General features: G+C 41.5%; 1 protein-coding gene across 7 annotated transcripts in view; it reads right to left on the minus strand.

The window, feature by feature from the left end:
* The window catches only part of KBTBD2 (kelch repeat and BTB domain containing 2), a 41,529-nt gene that overhangs the window by 15,235 nt on the left and 10,607 nt on the right, over nucleotides 1-15,687 (minus strand). Inside the window, exon 1 of one of the 7 annotated variants that reach the window (XM_068549269.1) lies at nucleotides 7,680-7,717. The exons of 2 other annotated variants lie outside the window; for them this stretch is intronic. The gene's annotated coding sequence lies outside the window, so the exon portion shown is untranslated. Of the gene's footprint in view, nucleotides 1-243; nucleotides 264-6,607; nucleotides 6,902-7,138; nucleotides 7,609-7,679; nucleotides 7,718-15,687 lie in introns of those variants that run through there. 4 more of the 7 variants (XM_068549274.1, XM_068549267.1, XM_068549268.1 and 1 more) reach the window with 4 other exon arrangements.

Genomic DNA, 15,687 nt, shown 5'->3' on the forward strand with positions numbered 1-15,687 from the left:
AATCTATTGTAGCCTGAAAGCAGCAAAAGTCAACCTGTAAACAAATGGACGTGACTGTTTCAATAAAATGTTATTTACAAAAACAGACTGCAGGCCAAATGTACCAATCTCTGCTTCAGGCTGCTTCTTGATCAAATATTAAGAAATTTTAAAAAAATCAGTGACAAAAATACATATCTCAAGCTGTTTTTCCTAGAAGATTGTTTTCCCTTCAGATCACACAAACAAGGAAAAAGCACAAACCTCAAATGCTTGAAAGTTGAATTAAATAAAATTCTTATAAATTTATTTATGGCTGTGTTGGGTCTTCGTTGCTGCACACGGGCTTTCTCTAGTTGCGGCGAGCGGGGGCTACTCTTCGTTGCGCTGCACGGGCTTCTCATTGAGGTGGCTTCTCTTGTGGAGCACCGGCTCTAGGCGCACGGGCTCAGTAGTTGTGGCTTGCGGGCTCTAGAGCGCAGGCTCAGTAGTTGTGGCGCACAGGCTTAGTTGCTCCACAGCACGTGGGATCTTCCTGGAGCAGGGCTCGAACCCGTGTCCCCTCCATTGGCAGGCGGATTCTTAACCACTGTGCCACCAGGGAAGTCCTAAATATAATTCTTAATCTAACCTGTATACATTCCATGTTCCAACTGAAATATTTTAATGTCTCTTACCTAATCACACAACCGCTTTCCCCACTTACTACAGGCTCAGTGGACTTTTGAAACACTTTTTTTTTTTTTTTAATCTAGTGTGAGTATCCTTTATTAAGCTTAGAAAAAAAGGACTTTTTTTCTGAAGATAATCTGCTGGAAAAAACTCACAATGAGAAAAACCTATTTTAGAGTCAAAAACACTTTCTCTTTTTTTTTTATCAACTACAACATATTTACATACATTTGAAAAATAGAAGATGTATACAAGACAATGTGTAAAGACATTTAGTGAACACACGGATTCATTAGATGAACCAAGGGCCAAAGACTGGGAAACCACTATTACCTGCCACATTTCCTGGTACCAGGCACCTCAAGATTAATAGAAAAGTCCTGTATTTTAAAGCTGGTTGTCAGAACATATTCCACAGTGAAAAAAACCAACTAGAATAAGAATTAAATGGGAGTCATACAAACACAATATAACGAAATTCAGAATCTAATAAAGTACAATGTACTCTGGCATTAAAACTATGCACATTCTTACTTTTTTTTCTAAGTTCTGAGCTCAATTCAATATTTTTGATTGATCTGTTTGATAGCAGAGAATAACAGCAATGAATAAGGTTAGAATGCTATACATAGGATGAGATCCTTTCCTTTTTACCGACTTCCTGCAAATAAGTACAGAACAAAGACCAACTTATTTTTAAATCTAAGAGCTCCCTGTAAGAGCAGAAAATTTATAAATTGCTTGAGATTGAGAGAAAAAAAGGAAAAGCAAAAACTTTGATCCTAACATTTTCTCTAGGATAGGGGCCCCCAACCCCCGGGTCGTGGACTGGTACTGGTCCCCAGCCTGTTAGGAACCTGGCCACACAGCAGGAGGGCAGCCTTACCGCCTGAACCCTCCCCTCCCCATCCCACCCCCGCCTGTGGAAAAACTGTCTTCCACGGAACCAGTCCCTGGTGGCAAAAAGGTTGGGGACCGCTGCTCTAGGATACCCAAGCCTCCAAGGTTCTGAGTGAATTCCACCACACAAAACAGTTTCAAAACAAACATTCTGTTATTAAACGGTCATTAGGATTAAATCAGTCAACAATCCATATCAATATATACAATTCTACTTAAAAATCTGAAACACCTCTTATGGAAAGTTATTTCAATAGGTTTTCCTCCCTTTGAATAATCAATGCGACTATAAAGTAAATTTTCACAGAGCTAACTTGTTTTTCATTTTCACCATAGAATCAAATTGTAGAAAAATCCAACTTTCAAAGTACCTGTACAGCTGACCCTTGAACAGCAGGGGTTTGAACTACACAGGTCCAATTTTTTTCAATGGTAAACACTACAGCACTACACGATCTGCAGTTGGTTGAATCCTCGGATGCGGAACCACAGATATGGAAGAACATAGAATTTGGAGGGCTGACTATAAGCTACATGCAGATTTTCTAGTATTAGGAGGGTTGGCGCCCCAACCCCGAGTTGTTCAAGGGTCAGTTGTACTCCAGAAGTTTACGCTGGTTGTCTGAAATCCTCACTTCACTTTCCTATAAAAAAAAACTGTTGAAGTCCTTAGGCTGCAGAAGCTAAAATATGCCCAAAAGTGTATCTGCAAAGAAAATTTACATAAAGTAAATGCTACTATAATACTCATAATTTAAAAATAATAGTAACAATAAATTTCATAGGATCTAAATACTGATATTCAAGGAACAGGAATCAAGATTAATTGGAAAAAGGTATGAAATATTAAAAAAAAGAAAATTCCAAATACTTTCACAGGTTTCAGAGGTTGATGGCAGTGGTTTTTTATTAGGGGAAGCAGATGTGTCTAACTTCACTTTGAAATCTAGTTTTCATTCCCACAGGTGTGTCATTTGTAGTGCCCTTCCACAGAGTAGCTATAGAAACTCAAACAGATACAAAACAAGCTTTTCCAATGTTATACGGGGAAGACCTGGAGGATAAAGGAAAGAATAAAGGATTAAATAACTACTGATTGTGAATATGAGTCTGCTCAGCAATTAACTGAGCTGTATATGTAAAATGAGGAAGGATAAAAAGATGGGGAGGAGGCTGCAAACAAGGACTGCACAAAAATTACACAGGAAGGATAAAACAGTGATAAAAAGGAAGGGCAGTGGGCTACAGGTTATCATGTGTATGAAGCATTTTCAAGCGGTATATTATTAACTTAGGTGATGCTCCATCTTCCAGTGCTACAAATGTCAATACAGAAAATCAAAAACTTTTGTTAGAAAGAATCCAGGGCATTCTGAACGTCATGTATTGCCAAAAAATTAAAAGCGTGAACTGTGGAGCCAAATTACTTGGGTTGAAATCCCAGTTCTGCAACTTACTAGTTGTGTGACCCTTTTCTGTCCTGTAGTATGCTCATCTGTAAAACGGGGGATAAAAATAGAATTCTTCTCAATGAATTAAGGATTAAATGAGTTCTATGAAGAGCATGGAACAGTGCTGCCTGACACACAACACTACTACTGTGTGCAAAAAAATTGGCAATTATTTTTATTAACGCACTCACTGGTCAAGCTTTTTGTAGCACTTTCCCGACTTTCAAAACTTCACACCTATACAGGTCTAAGGGTCCCAATTACAAGGTCTCAACACTCAAACACAGTTCTCTTTTCACGCTGGGTGAATGATATTTTAGATAAGAGAAATTTATTCAAAGATTTTAGGGAGTATTTTGATGGTACAAGTCATGAAACAAACTAGTACAACAAAGACTAACCTTGAGAAGGCTGATGCCCATGCAGAAAAACTAAATGATACCAGTCATAACACAAGCCTTTCTTCATTTCAGTGAGAACACAGGTTTCTCCTTAGGGAGGACAAAATATTGGTGCCAGAAATACTTTGCTTTCAAGTTACCAAAACAACCCTGACAGTTGAGAATGTTTGGAAGACCACCTGATCTTCAGATTGATTGTCAACCACTACACAAATAGAAATTTTTGGAGTCGTGACAAGCATCAATTAAAAAACAAACACCTGGACTTCCCTGGTGGCACAGTGGTTAAGAAGCCACCTGCCAATTCAGGCGACATGGGTTCGAGTCCTGGTCTGGGAAGATCCCACATGTCGCGGAACAACTAAGCCCATGCACCAAAACTACAGAGCCTGCGCTCTGGAGCCCGAGAGCCACAACTACTGAGCCCACATGCCGCAACTGCTGAAGCCCGTGCGCCTAGAGCCCATGCTCCACAACAAGAGAAGCCACCGCAATAAGAAGCCCGCGCAGCGCAACGAAGAGTAGCCCCTGCTCGCCACAACTAGAGAGAGCCCGTGTGCAGCAACGAAGACCCAATGCAGCCAAAGTAAAAAAAAAAAAAAAAAAAAAAAAAAAGACCAAACACCTTGCCTTTTAAATAATTTATCAAGTTTGATAAATTTCAGTACCGCTTCCTCTAATCAAATTCAGAGCCTAGGTCTATTCCCTTGTGCTCCTCCTTTCCAACTATACTGAAAAAACTACATGGCTCCATCAAGTTAATTATGCTCAGTACCCTAAGTAAATTCAGGTCACAAGAATAAGCTTCTGTTCTACATTATGAATAATAAGTTGTCTCACTTTAAAAAAATTAAACAAGAACATAAAGGAGACACCATCTGTGACAGAATAATTATATGAGTGTAGCATGTCCTTTTATTTTGGATATCACTTTTCTCTTTTCTTCTCAGCTCTGCATAGACTTAAGAAAGCTGGAGAAGTATAGACTAAAGCAAAACTGACCTTAACCTTTTCAATGGGATTTCATTTTCCACCAAATCAATGATTTTTTTCTATCACAACAGCAGAAGAAAATATTTCCCAGATAATAAATATATTCATGAGGTCATTAAGGGCATAGCTGCTTAACAATGATTATGACTATTTAAATTTCTCAGTTTCTTTAAAAAAAAAAAGGGGGGGGTAAATTGAGAAATACTTAGAATCCCCTGCCTATCATGGAACCTACTACATGTTGCCACTTGTCAGAGGTATGGGAGTGGAGCTGAGAAAAAAAGGGAAGACTTTAAAAAGCATCTCTCATTAAATGATTACATTTTCTCCAAATTTTCTCCAATAATCCCTTCTTCCCACACAGAGGAATCTAGGTACTGAAAAATCCGGCAAGGGAACCACGAGTAACCTTCATATACTTAAAACGTTACTTGAAATCAACCTATCATTTCCAATACCCTGAGTTATTTAAATATCATCTGCTCTATTCAAACTCCACAAAACTGAAAATGATAAGACTAAGATATAATGAAGGACTTTGACATTTTCATTCGTATTTTTTATGATAGCAGGACCAATCCTTTTTCCTGGGCTTAGGAAGGAGAGCAAGAAAAAATAAAACTCTTTTCTAAGTATATGAGTAAAATCTTTGGGAAAATCAAAGTATCTTTTGGCTTTTGTGACTGCATTCAAGTTTCTATGAATTTACCATCCACTTTTTTTTTTTTTTTGGGCTGCACTGGGTCTTTGTTGCTGCGCATGGGCTTTCTCTCGTTGTGGCAAGCAGGGGCTACTCTTCGTTGCGGTGCACAGGCTTCTGATTGCAGTGGCCTCTCTTGTTTCAGAGCACAGGCTCTAGGCACGCGGGCTTCAGTAGTTGCAGCACGTGGGCTCAGCAGTTGTGGCACGTGGGCTTAGTTGTTCTGCGTCATGTGGGATCTTCCCAGACCAGGGATGGAACCTGTGTCCCCTGCACTGGCAGGCGGATTCTTAACCACTGTGCCACCAGAGAAGTCCCTACCATCCACTTTAAACACATTCAGTGCTCAATATTCGGATTTTATGAGACAGCTCGTTATTTCCATTAACCAGAAGAAAATATATGGAGAAGTGTGGAAAGCACTATGACACCTTTATTCCCACCCATCTCCTTAAAGGGCATGTGAATGATCAAAGCTAACAGATTTTATGGTAATGCTTATGAGAGCAAAAAGGAGAGAAGAGTTATAGCACTTAGAACTCTTCTTACAAAACTGTAGAGAAAATAGTACTATGTGGAAAAGCACGAACTATAAAGCAAGCTCAACAGAAATGCCATAGCCCTGTACTGTTTACTGAGGACAACAACCTCTTGAGAATTTCAGGGCCCAATCTAAAGCGACTTCAATAAACACTAGACCAACAAAAGATCAAAGTGAAGAAGTAAGCTTAACATTAAGAAAATTCTACATCATCAAGACTGGAAAACAACTCACTGGTTTGACTTTTCGATTTACTTTCAGTCAGAAAAAGTACTTCTAAAAAAAGTCAGGAAAAAGGTCCTTACCAAAGGTTAACTAAAGTAAGTCACTCACAACTGCGAGATTTGAAGTCCATACCACTCAAATTCAGGCAAAAATTCACAACACAGCGGGAAGGGGGGGGGGGAAAAAAAACCACCCTGTCTTAAAAAAAAAAAAAAAAAGAAAAAGAGGAAGAAAACCACTCTGTTAATTCCACCCTGTTAACTGGTTGCCTCAATAGAAGAAAATAAAATTTTAGTCAGACCACATTGCTGATAGGGTTGTTTCTGAATGCCTGAATGCTAAGTGAGCCAGACGTACAGATTCATGTGTCAACAACACGTGACCAGTCCTGTACCCTACGTTTTTATAACACTACTGATATAGAAGATAGATATTTCACACAAACATACCCTTTCACAGTTAATTTTACATTTTTAGATTCTTTTTCTATTTTCATTTGAAGGGGCAATCGTGGCATCGGACAATTCTAGAGATCTGTGGAGGGTATATTATTCTCTCTTTGAGGTAGTATAAAAAGAGATCTTAGATCAACAAACGAGAAATAAAAAACCCGTTAACTCAAAATAACCGCTCCACATCAAACTAAGGGATATTCTTCCACTTCACGGTTTCTCAATTCATAGGGAGAGAAAGGTGGTCGAGTTCAAATAAGTTAGCGATTTCACAGTCTAAAGTAAATACGTACAGAATTTTCCGTTTCAAAGGGCAGTTTCTTCTTTCTTTTTAAAATCATCAGTAGATCACAATGGGGCCTCAGTTAATCTAGACATCTCTTGGTTACTTCAAAAGTACCGGGAAAAAAATGCAAGGAAGGTCTTGCCCTCCTACTGCCCACCGTCTCCCGAAAACGTCGCGAGTCTTTAAGGGAAGCAGCTTCATTTTGGCAATGCGGGCGCCAGACGGGGCCAGGGCGCCGCCTGGGAGACCCGCGGCCGGAAACGCCCCCGCGAGTGGCAAGCCCCGCCGCCCCTGCCCCAAGCACCGGCCGGAGGCAGAGCCGCAGAGGGGCCGCCGCCGGGGGTGGAGGGAGGCGCCAGTCGCCCGCGCCCCTCCCCCGCCCGCAGCGGAAGCGTCTCCGGTTTGAAAGATGCCGCCGCCGCCCCCCGCCCGCCGAGCCACAAAGGGCCGAGCCCCCTCCCGCCGCGGCCCTCCTCCCCCAACTCCTCCACAGGTCGTCTCGGGGTACCCCCGCCCGGCGCTAGCGACGCCTGCTCACCCGAGTCCCTCAGTCCCGAGGATTGGGATCCGATGCGGCTGGTGGCCACGAAGACACTGGGCCCCTCACGCGCGGCGGCGGGGGCGTGGCCCTGTTGCCGCGGCTAGGGCCGGGGTCTCGCTTCTGCTTCCCTCCGAGGAAGGCTGGCGCCGCCGCCTCCCCTTCCTTCCGGTTTCCCCTCGCGCCCTCCCTCGGCCGGTCCGTCCTGAGCGGAAAGCAGCGTCCTCTCCGGGCGCAGCTGCACTCTCCACAAGGCCCGACCACCGCCAGACTCCTCCCCCGGGAGCCGCGCAGCCTGCCCGCGCCGCCTCGTCAGCCCCGGAGCCGCGAAACGCCCGACTAGCCGCTCCCGCCCCGCCCCTGCAGCGCGCTCTCGCCCCCTTGGCGGGCCCCTTCTGAGGCCCGGGAACGCGCGGACAGCAGACCGTGGGCCAGCCTTCGCCAGCTTCCCCTTTCCGCTGCTCGCCCGCGTCTAGCAGCACAAACGTCAATTTTGCAGTTTCCCGGGTTCTTGAGACGCCCCCACCCCACCCGCCCTTACCCTCGCTTCCCCCGCCCTTTTCCTTTGCCGGATCCCACCGGAAAGCCAAAACAATTGGGTCCGCGCAGGCGCGTGGAGGAAGAGCCGGAAGGGCGGGGAAGGCGCGAGGTGAAGGGGAAACGCTTTTGAAGGGGTTTTCTGGAGAAGGTCAGCGGAGATCCCGCGTAGGGCGCTTGCGCGGCGGAGGGGTCGCCCCCGAGACGCCCGGGCCTGGGGCGCCGGGGGTTCGGGCGGTGAAGGCTTCAGGCCTAGCCTGGCGAAAAGGGAGGCCGGAGAAATTCAGTGCTAGGAAATGCGGACAGCACGGCACCAGGTTTTATGCCGTAGAGTGATTTTTCCCTCTTGAAATATAGAAATTTGCAGGCTGAGTCGGGGAGTGGAAATGAGGAGGACTAGACAACACCAGACCAGGGAAGAAAGGGAGATGTTGGGCGGCTGGCTGAGTGAGCTTTGTCTCCTCGACCCCTGCTCTCCAAAACACGCTCTGCACGTATCAAAGCACGCTCCGTTTTCTTGATCTCGTCAAGAGAGGCTTCATGTCCTGGTCTCTAGGCCAAGAAAAAACTCGAAGCAGCACCTGAAAGAGCCCGCAGTTCTGGGGAAGCTCTGCACGGGAAGCCTTGAGCTAGTTTTGTGCTGCGATGCAGCGGCTCCCCGCTCCCCGCAGTAAGTTCCAAAGGAGAGCCTTCCGCTTCACAAAGCGAAGCCTTTGTAGCAGCTGTAGGCTGTGGCCCACACTAGTGTGGTTAACTTGGTACGGCTTGCGAGCCTGCCAGAAGTCGTAGATTTACTCTCTCGTTTGATAGCAGTAATTCATAGATCGAAATTGTCAGAAATGCCCATATAGGCTTCTTCACCCACCTTCGTAACTTCCTTTCTTGGGACAAGCCCAGTCTGGAGGATGTACGTGACCAGTTTTAAACTAAATGCGTACACGTTACTGAAGAGCCTCTTTCTTTAGGCCAGATTAAATCAACTGAATACACACCAAGATGTGTATATCTGGGACTACTGATAAAGGATTTTACAGTAGAATCTAGAAGCTAGATTAACTCAGCAAAGCTTTATTGACTATCCAGGATGCTATCACGCTGCTTAGTCTGATTAAATGTTTACGTGTTTTGATATTTAACAACAAAGAAGCCATACAAAAGATTCAGTCATTTAACAAACACCTGAGCTCCTACTCTGGGCCAGACTGGATCCTGGAGATGCAAAGCCTAAACAAGAAGGCAGAAACAACAAAAAAAGGAGTTTGTGCTTCCTCCTCTAGAGGACTGAGAGCCATTTAAGATTTTTAAGGAGGAGAGTATCTTATAAGATTTTAGAAAAGTAATTCTGAAGCATGGTGGATATTGGACTGGATGTGGGGATACTATCTAATAAGGGGGCTGTAAAAATAGTCCAGACAGGAGGTGGAGAGAGAGTCCAAACTAACGTAGTGGCAGCGAGGATAGTGAAGCAGAGATGGACTTGCAACTAGCTAGATATAATAAACAAGACTTGGTTACTAAGAGGATGAGGGAAAATAAGAAGTGAAGGATGACTGAGTTTTCCAGTTAGGGTGACTAGATAGTAATAGCAGTAACTATAGGAAGAGTAGCTAATTGTGAGGATGAAAGAGAGTACTAAAAAGGTGTCATTTTAATAGCTGCACAGTTAGGAATGCATATGGCTGCGAATTAAAAAACATTATATTGCAGTGGCTTAAAGAAGCGTCTCTTTAGTCACCTAAGTCTGCAGGTAGTTGGTTATCGTTGGTTCAACAGCTCAAGAACAGGAGAGCCACAATTTCTGTGATTCTCTTGACATTTCTCACATGGTTGCAGGGTGGTTGCAGCAGTTTTACTCTTTACACCCCCGTTGTTCAAGGCAGGAAGACAGGGAAAGGAGTGGCTTCAGCCACCTTTTTCTTTTTCCTTTTTTCCAGGAAAGTAAAAGCTTTCTCAGGATAATACTCCATACCCCCAACTCAGCTGACTCTCACATAGATCTCATTTTCTAGAACTTTCAGCCAACTATAGCTGTGAGGACTTAGTCTTTCCAAGCTCTAGCAAAAGGCTATTTGGGTCAGGCACATAGCAGTCTGCTACTTGGTTAATACTTAAAGCATCACTTTTTAACATTGAAAACACCGTGGGCTGGTAGCCTGGATTGAAGTTTCTAGAGTTTCAAAGAAGCCACTCTTTTTGGTGTTTTATCTTAACTGGGAAAAAGAACAGGTTGAAAATTTATCCTCAAATATTTGTAATTGTTTTCCATTCCTTCTCTCCTCAAAGTTGCCATCCCCTTAAAAATCCTCAGCGGGAACTGGAACCATCAGGAAGAAGCGCCTGCTGCAGTCAGAGGAGGCTGACTCCTTGCAGCTGCTGTGGTAGAACAACTATAGGGTGCTTGGCATTATGAGCATCAACACCACCTTGACTGCTTTACAGATTTCACCTCGTAGCTTGGAAGCGGAACAATCACTGCTAGTTTGAGAGTCCAGTTTAGGGAGATCATAAATCAGTATTTTCTAGCTATTATACTATTTTTTTTTTACAATGTAAAGTAGCTCCCATGTGATCTATATCCAAAATTAGGCACATGACATTGTTTTAAGCATTCCCTTTTAGTTAATAAGGCATTTTCTTTCAATTAAGTGCCAATGGCCATGAAACAGAATCCTTCTAAGACTGCATTTTAAACATTGTCATGATTCTAGAAAGAAAACAGAAATGATTTCCTGGGAAAATAAAGATGCAACTACACATTTTCTAAAGTTGAATCTTTGCTTAACCATTTCTGATGTTACACATCAGAATCATTTAAGATATTAAGATAATCTAAAATATTCTTAATGTTAATTTTAACCTATTTAAAAACCCTGGATTTGGGGGAGGAAGTTACCAGGCCATCTGTGAGGGGGGAGAGTGCACAATCCACAGTTGATTGAATCTGCAGGTGTGGAATTGCAGATAGGGAGGGCCCACTATAAAGTTACATGTACTTAGAGAAGGGTCAGTGCCCCTAACCCCCATGTTGTTCAAGGGTCAAGTGTATACCCTCTCCATCTTGCTTCCCTGTATTATATACAGAGAAAATCCAGTTAAAATGGACATCATTATTACCGGGTAGCACAAGGGAGTTCTTTATGGTAACAGAACATTTCTGTATCTTGATTGTGGTATAAACATATACATATGATAAAATTTAATAGAACTACATGTAACACCTACCAAAAAATAAGTGCATATAAAAGGTGATGAAATCTGAGTAAGGCCTATAGTCTAATTAATTGCACTGTGCCAATGTCAGTCTCCTAGTTTTGATAATGTACTATAGTTATATAAGACGTTACCACTGTAGGAAGTTGGGTGATGGGTACACAAGGAACTCTCTGTACTATTTCTGCAACTTCTGAGTCTATAATTATTTCAAGATAAAAAGTTTTAGAAAGTGGATATCATTTATTCAACAAAGATTTGCTTTAGTACTCTAGGATACAGAGATAAAAGACTCATAGAGGAACAGGAATGTTGGAGGAAAAGACCCAAGCAAATCAACAGTAGGATAAATTCTGTGAAAGCAATATGTACACTGGTGTTATAAGAGTACATAAGAAAAACAAGAAGCTCAAGAAAGTTTTTTCAGAAAAAGTGGAGTAGGGTAGGCAGAAAAAGAAGGGGACCAGCAGAGGAACATAGCAGGGGTCAAGGATAGAGGTTTAAACAAACGAGCTGGTAGGTTTCACTATTAATGTTTTCATTGTACACAGTATTTTTAACTCACAGCCCTTCTGATGGTTATAATTAAATGTTTTTATAATGTAAGTTCCATGAATGCGGAAACCCCTTTTGTATCTTGTTGACTCTCCAATGCCTTACACAGTGAGTGTCTAGGCGCTCATAAATATTTGTTGGGTGAACAAGGTCATTAGCCATGACTAGAACATGGAGTATTTGTGGGGGAGTGACAGGGTATCTGGAGAGGAAAGCAAGAGGTAGATACAGATCATGAAGCTGCTTATAGGTTAAGTTTGGACTCTACCCTAAAGTTAATGGGGACCTAGCAGTGGAATCAGTTTTGTGTTGTAGAAAGACAGTATGAAGAGTAAGTGGTAGAGTAGAAGCAAAAAGTAGCAGTGTCCCAAAAAGTCAAAATGCAACCTGAGTAGTTTGTGTGTTAGCAGAGGAAAGCAAGCTAGGCTGTTAGTAACTGCAGGTCTCACTCAAGGGATAGTATGTCTACCAGCCTCTGAGTGTCTGAGGTCTTTGTTCTACACCAATAATAATAAAAACAAAACAAAATCTAACTCTTGGTGAGTACTTATTATGTGCCAGGCACTTTATATCAACTCATTTAATCCTTACAACAACTGTATGAGTTTGCTGCTATTGTCTCCACTTTACAGTTGAAGTGACTAAGGCACAAAGAAGTTAAGTAACTCACTCTAGATCACACTACTAATAAATTAGCAGAGCCAGGATTAAAATCTAGGCTGCCTGGCTCCAGTGTCTATGATTTTACCTACTCTGTTTTACTGCTTTCTTTTCTCCTAGCCAACTGCTTCCATGTATCACTTCAAATCTTAGGAACTACCATATTATCTCAGTAACATGGTTTAAGTAGTATGAGCAGGAAGGAAAAAGAGGTGATTTTTCTTCTCCCTTCTCTTGGATTAACAGATAGGAAAAATATTTCTCAGAATCTTCAGCAAAGTTCCTCTTACATTGATATCTTCTTGCCCAGGATAATGAGATTCCTGTAGTTGGTTTTCAGACATTGATGGGGCTTAGAGGGGGAAAAGACCTACTTTCTCTGAACACATTGTTTTTCTTTATCTGGACAAAATTGTGGTTCTCCCAGCAAGGAAGAAGTGGGTGAGACCACTAGTAAAACTAGCAACAATGCCTGCTACAAAGACAATCAATCCATGAGACCAACATGGTAAACGAGAGTGTACTTCAGGAAGAGCACTGGACTGGGTTTTATCAACTTGCCATTCAGTAGCTACATCTTCCTGGCAAGTTATTTAACCTCTCTAAGCCTATATCCTCATATAAAAAATGGGCATACTATGCCTTGAGATTGTATAAGGATTCAAGACAATATAAGTAAAGTGCCTAGCACACAGTAGTCATTTAATAAATAGCAGTAGGGCTTCCCTGGTGGTGCAGTGGTTAAGAATCTGCCTGCCAATGCAGGGGACACGGGTTCGAGCCCTGGTCCGGGAAGATCCCGCATGCCGCAGAGCAACTAAGCCCATGCACCACAACTACTGAGTCTGTGCTCCAGAGCCCACGAGCCACAACTACTGAGCCCGCATGCCACAACTACTGAGCCTGCGTGCCACAACTACTGAAGCCCGCACACCTAGAGCCCGTACTCCTCAAGAGAAGCCACAATGAGAAGCCCATGCACCGCAAAAAAGAGTAGCCCTCGCTTGCCGCAACCAGAGAAAGCCCGTGTGCAGCAACAAAGACCCAACACAGCCAAAAATAAATAAATTAAATAAATAAATTTATAAAATAAATAAATAACAGTAATTAAAATTATGTTCTTTTCCACATGTTAAACAGAGAATTACTATACTCTCCAGCAATTCCACTCCTAGGTATATACCCAAAAGAACCGAAAGCAGGGACTCAACCATATATTTGTACACGCATGTACATAGTAGTACAATAGCCAAAAGGTAGGAACAAATGTCCATCAATAGATATAGGGAGAAACAAAATGTGATATATACATTGGAATATTATTGCAAGGGGAATATAATATTATTCAGCCTTTTCAAAGAAGAAAACTAACACATGCTACATTGTGGATAAACCTTGAAGACATTATGCTGAGCAAAATAAGCTAGGCATCAAAGGATAAACATTATATGATTCCACTTATATGAGGTACATAGAGTAGTCAAATTCATAGAGACAGAAAGGTAGAACGGTAGTTGTCAGGGGCTGGTGGGAGGGGAGAATGAGGAGTTCCTGTTTAGTAGATACAGAATTTGTTTGGGGATGATGAAAAAGTTCTGAATACAGATAGTGGTGATGCTTGCACAACACTGTGAATGTACTTAATGCTACTGTATGCTTAAAATGGTTAAAATGATAATTTTTCTGTATATTTTACCAAAAAAAAAAGGTTAAAACAAAACAAAACAACAAGAAAACATTGGAAAGAGGCCTGGCTTTGTCACTTACTAGATCTGTGATCTAAAGCAAATTACCTAATCTACCCAAGCCTCAGTTTTCTCATCTATAGACTGGGAAAAATAATAATAGTACCTACTTCCTAGGTCTATTGTGATGTTAAAATGAGATAAGTTTGTCTTACGCTTAATTCGTCTTGGCTTCAAAAGTACTCTAATTCTAAAAATCATGAAAGTCCTTAGTACTTTATCTAGCAAAACTGCTACTGTCACAGTGGCAGAGAGAAAATGTGCATTTTTAATAGTTGGCTGGATTGTATGGTAGGAATATGTTTAGTTTTGTAAGAAACTGCCACACTCTCTTCCAAAGCAGCTATACCATTTTACATTCCCACCAGCAATGAGTGAGAGTTCCTATTGCTCTACATCCTCACTAGCCTTTGGTGTCGTCAGTATTCAGGATTTTGGCCATTCCAATAGGTGTGTTGTTGTATCTCCAATAGGTGTGTATTGTTGTTTTAATTTGCATTTCCCTAGTGACATAATGATGTGGAGTATCTCTTCACATGTTTACTTGCCATCTGTATATCTTCTTTGGTGAGGTATCCATTAAGGTCTGTGATCTCTTTTCAAATTGGGGTGTTGGTTTCCTTAGGGTTGAGTTTTAAGAGTTCTTTGTACATTTTGGATAACAGTCCTGTATCGGATATGCCTTTTGCCTTTTGCAAATATTTTCTCCCAGTCTGTGGCTTGTCTTTTCATTCACTTGACAGTATCTTTCCCAGAGTTTTTAACTTTTAATGAAGTCCAGTTTATCAATTCTTTCTTACATGGATTATGCCACTGGAATTGTCACTAAAAAGTCATCACCATACCCACAGTCATCGTGGTTTTCTCTTCTGTTATCCTCTAGGAGTTTTATAATTTTGCATCATTTTACATTTAGATCTATGATCCATTTTGAGTTCATTTTTGTGAAGGGTGTAAGGTCTCTGTATAGATTCTTTTTTTTGTTTTTGCATGTGGATGTCCCATAGTTCCAGCATCATTTGTTGAAAATACTATCTTGCTCCACTGTACTGCCTTTGCTCCTTTGTCAAAGATCAGTTGACTATGTTTATGTTGGTCTATTTGTGGGCTCTCTATTAGATTACATTGATTGTTTTGTCTATTCTTTTGCCAGTTCCACATTGTCTTTATTACCGTAGCTTTACAGTAAATCTTGAAGTTAGGTAGTGTCAGTCCTCTAACTTTGTTGTTCTCCTTCAATATTGAGTCAACTGTTCTAAGTCTGCCTCTCCATATAGGCTTTAGAATCAGTTTCTAGATAGCCATGAAATAACTTGCTGGGATTTTGATTGGGATTGCACTGGATCTAGAGATCAAGTTTGGGAGAACTGACATCTTGACAAGATTGAGTCTTCCTATCCATGAACATAGAACATCTCTCCATTAACTTAGTTCTTTGATATCTTTCATCAGTTTTGTAGTTTTTCTCATAGATCTTATACATATTTTGTCAGATTTATACTTAAATATGTCATTCTTAGAGAGTGCTTGTGTAATGTGTTTTATTTCAAATTGAAAATTTTCATTGCTGGTAAATGTGAAAGTTATTGATTCTTGAATAATAACCTTGTATCTTGCAACCTTGCTATAATTGCGTATTAGTTCCATGAGTTTTCTTACCCATTCTTTTGGATTTTCTACATGAAAGATCATGTATTCTGCAGACAAGGACAGTTTTATTTCTTTTTTCCCAATTAGTATGCTTTTATTATCCTTTTCTTATTTTATTGCATTAGCTAGGACTTCCAGTATGATGTTGAAAAGCAGTGCTACTTGCCTTGTAGCAGATATTAGTGGGAAGCC

This window comes from Eschrichtius robustus, chromosome 8, assembly GCF_028021215.1.
Source record: "Eschrichtius robustus isolate mEscRob2 chromosome 8, mEscRob2.pri, whole genome shotgun sequence".
NCBI classification, from domain to species: Eukaryota; Metazoa; Chordata; class Mammalia; order Artiodactyla; family Eschrichtiidae; genus Eschrichtius; species Eschrichtius robustus.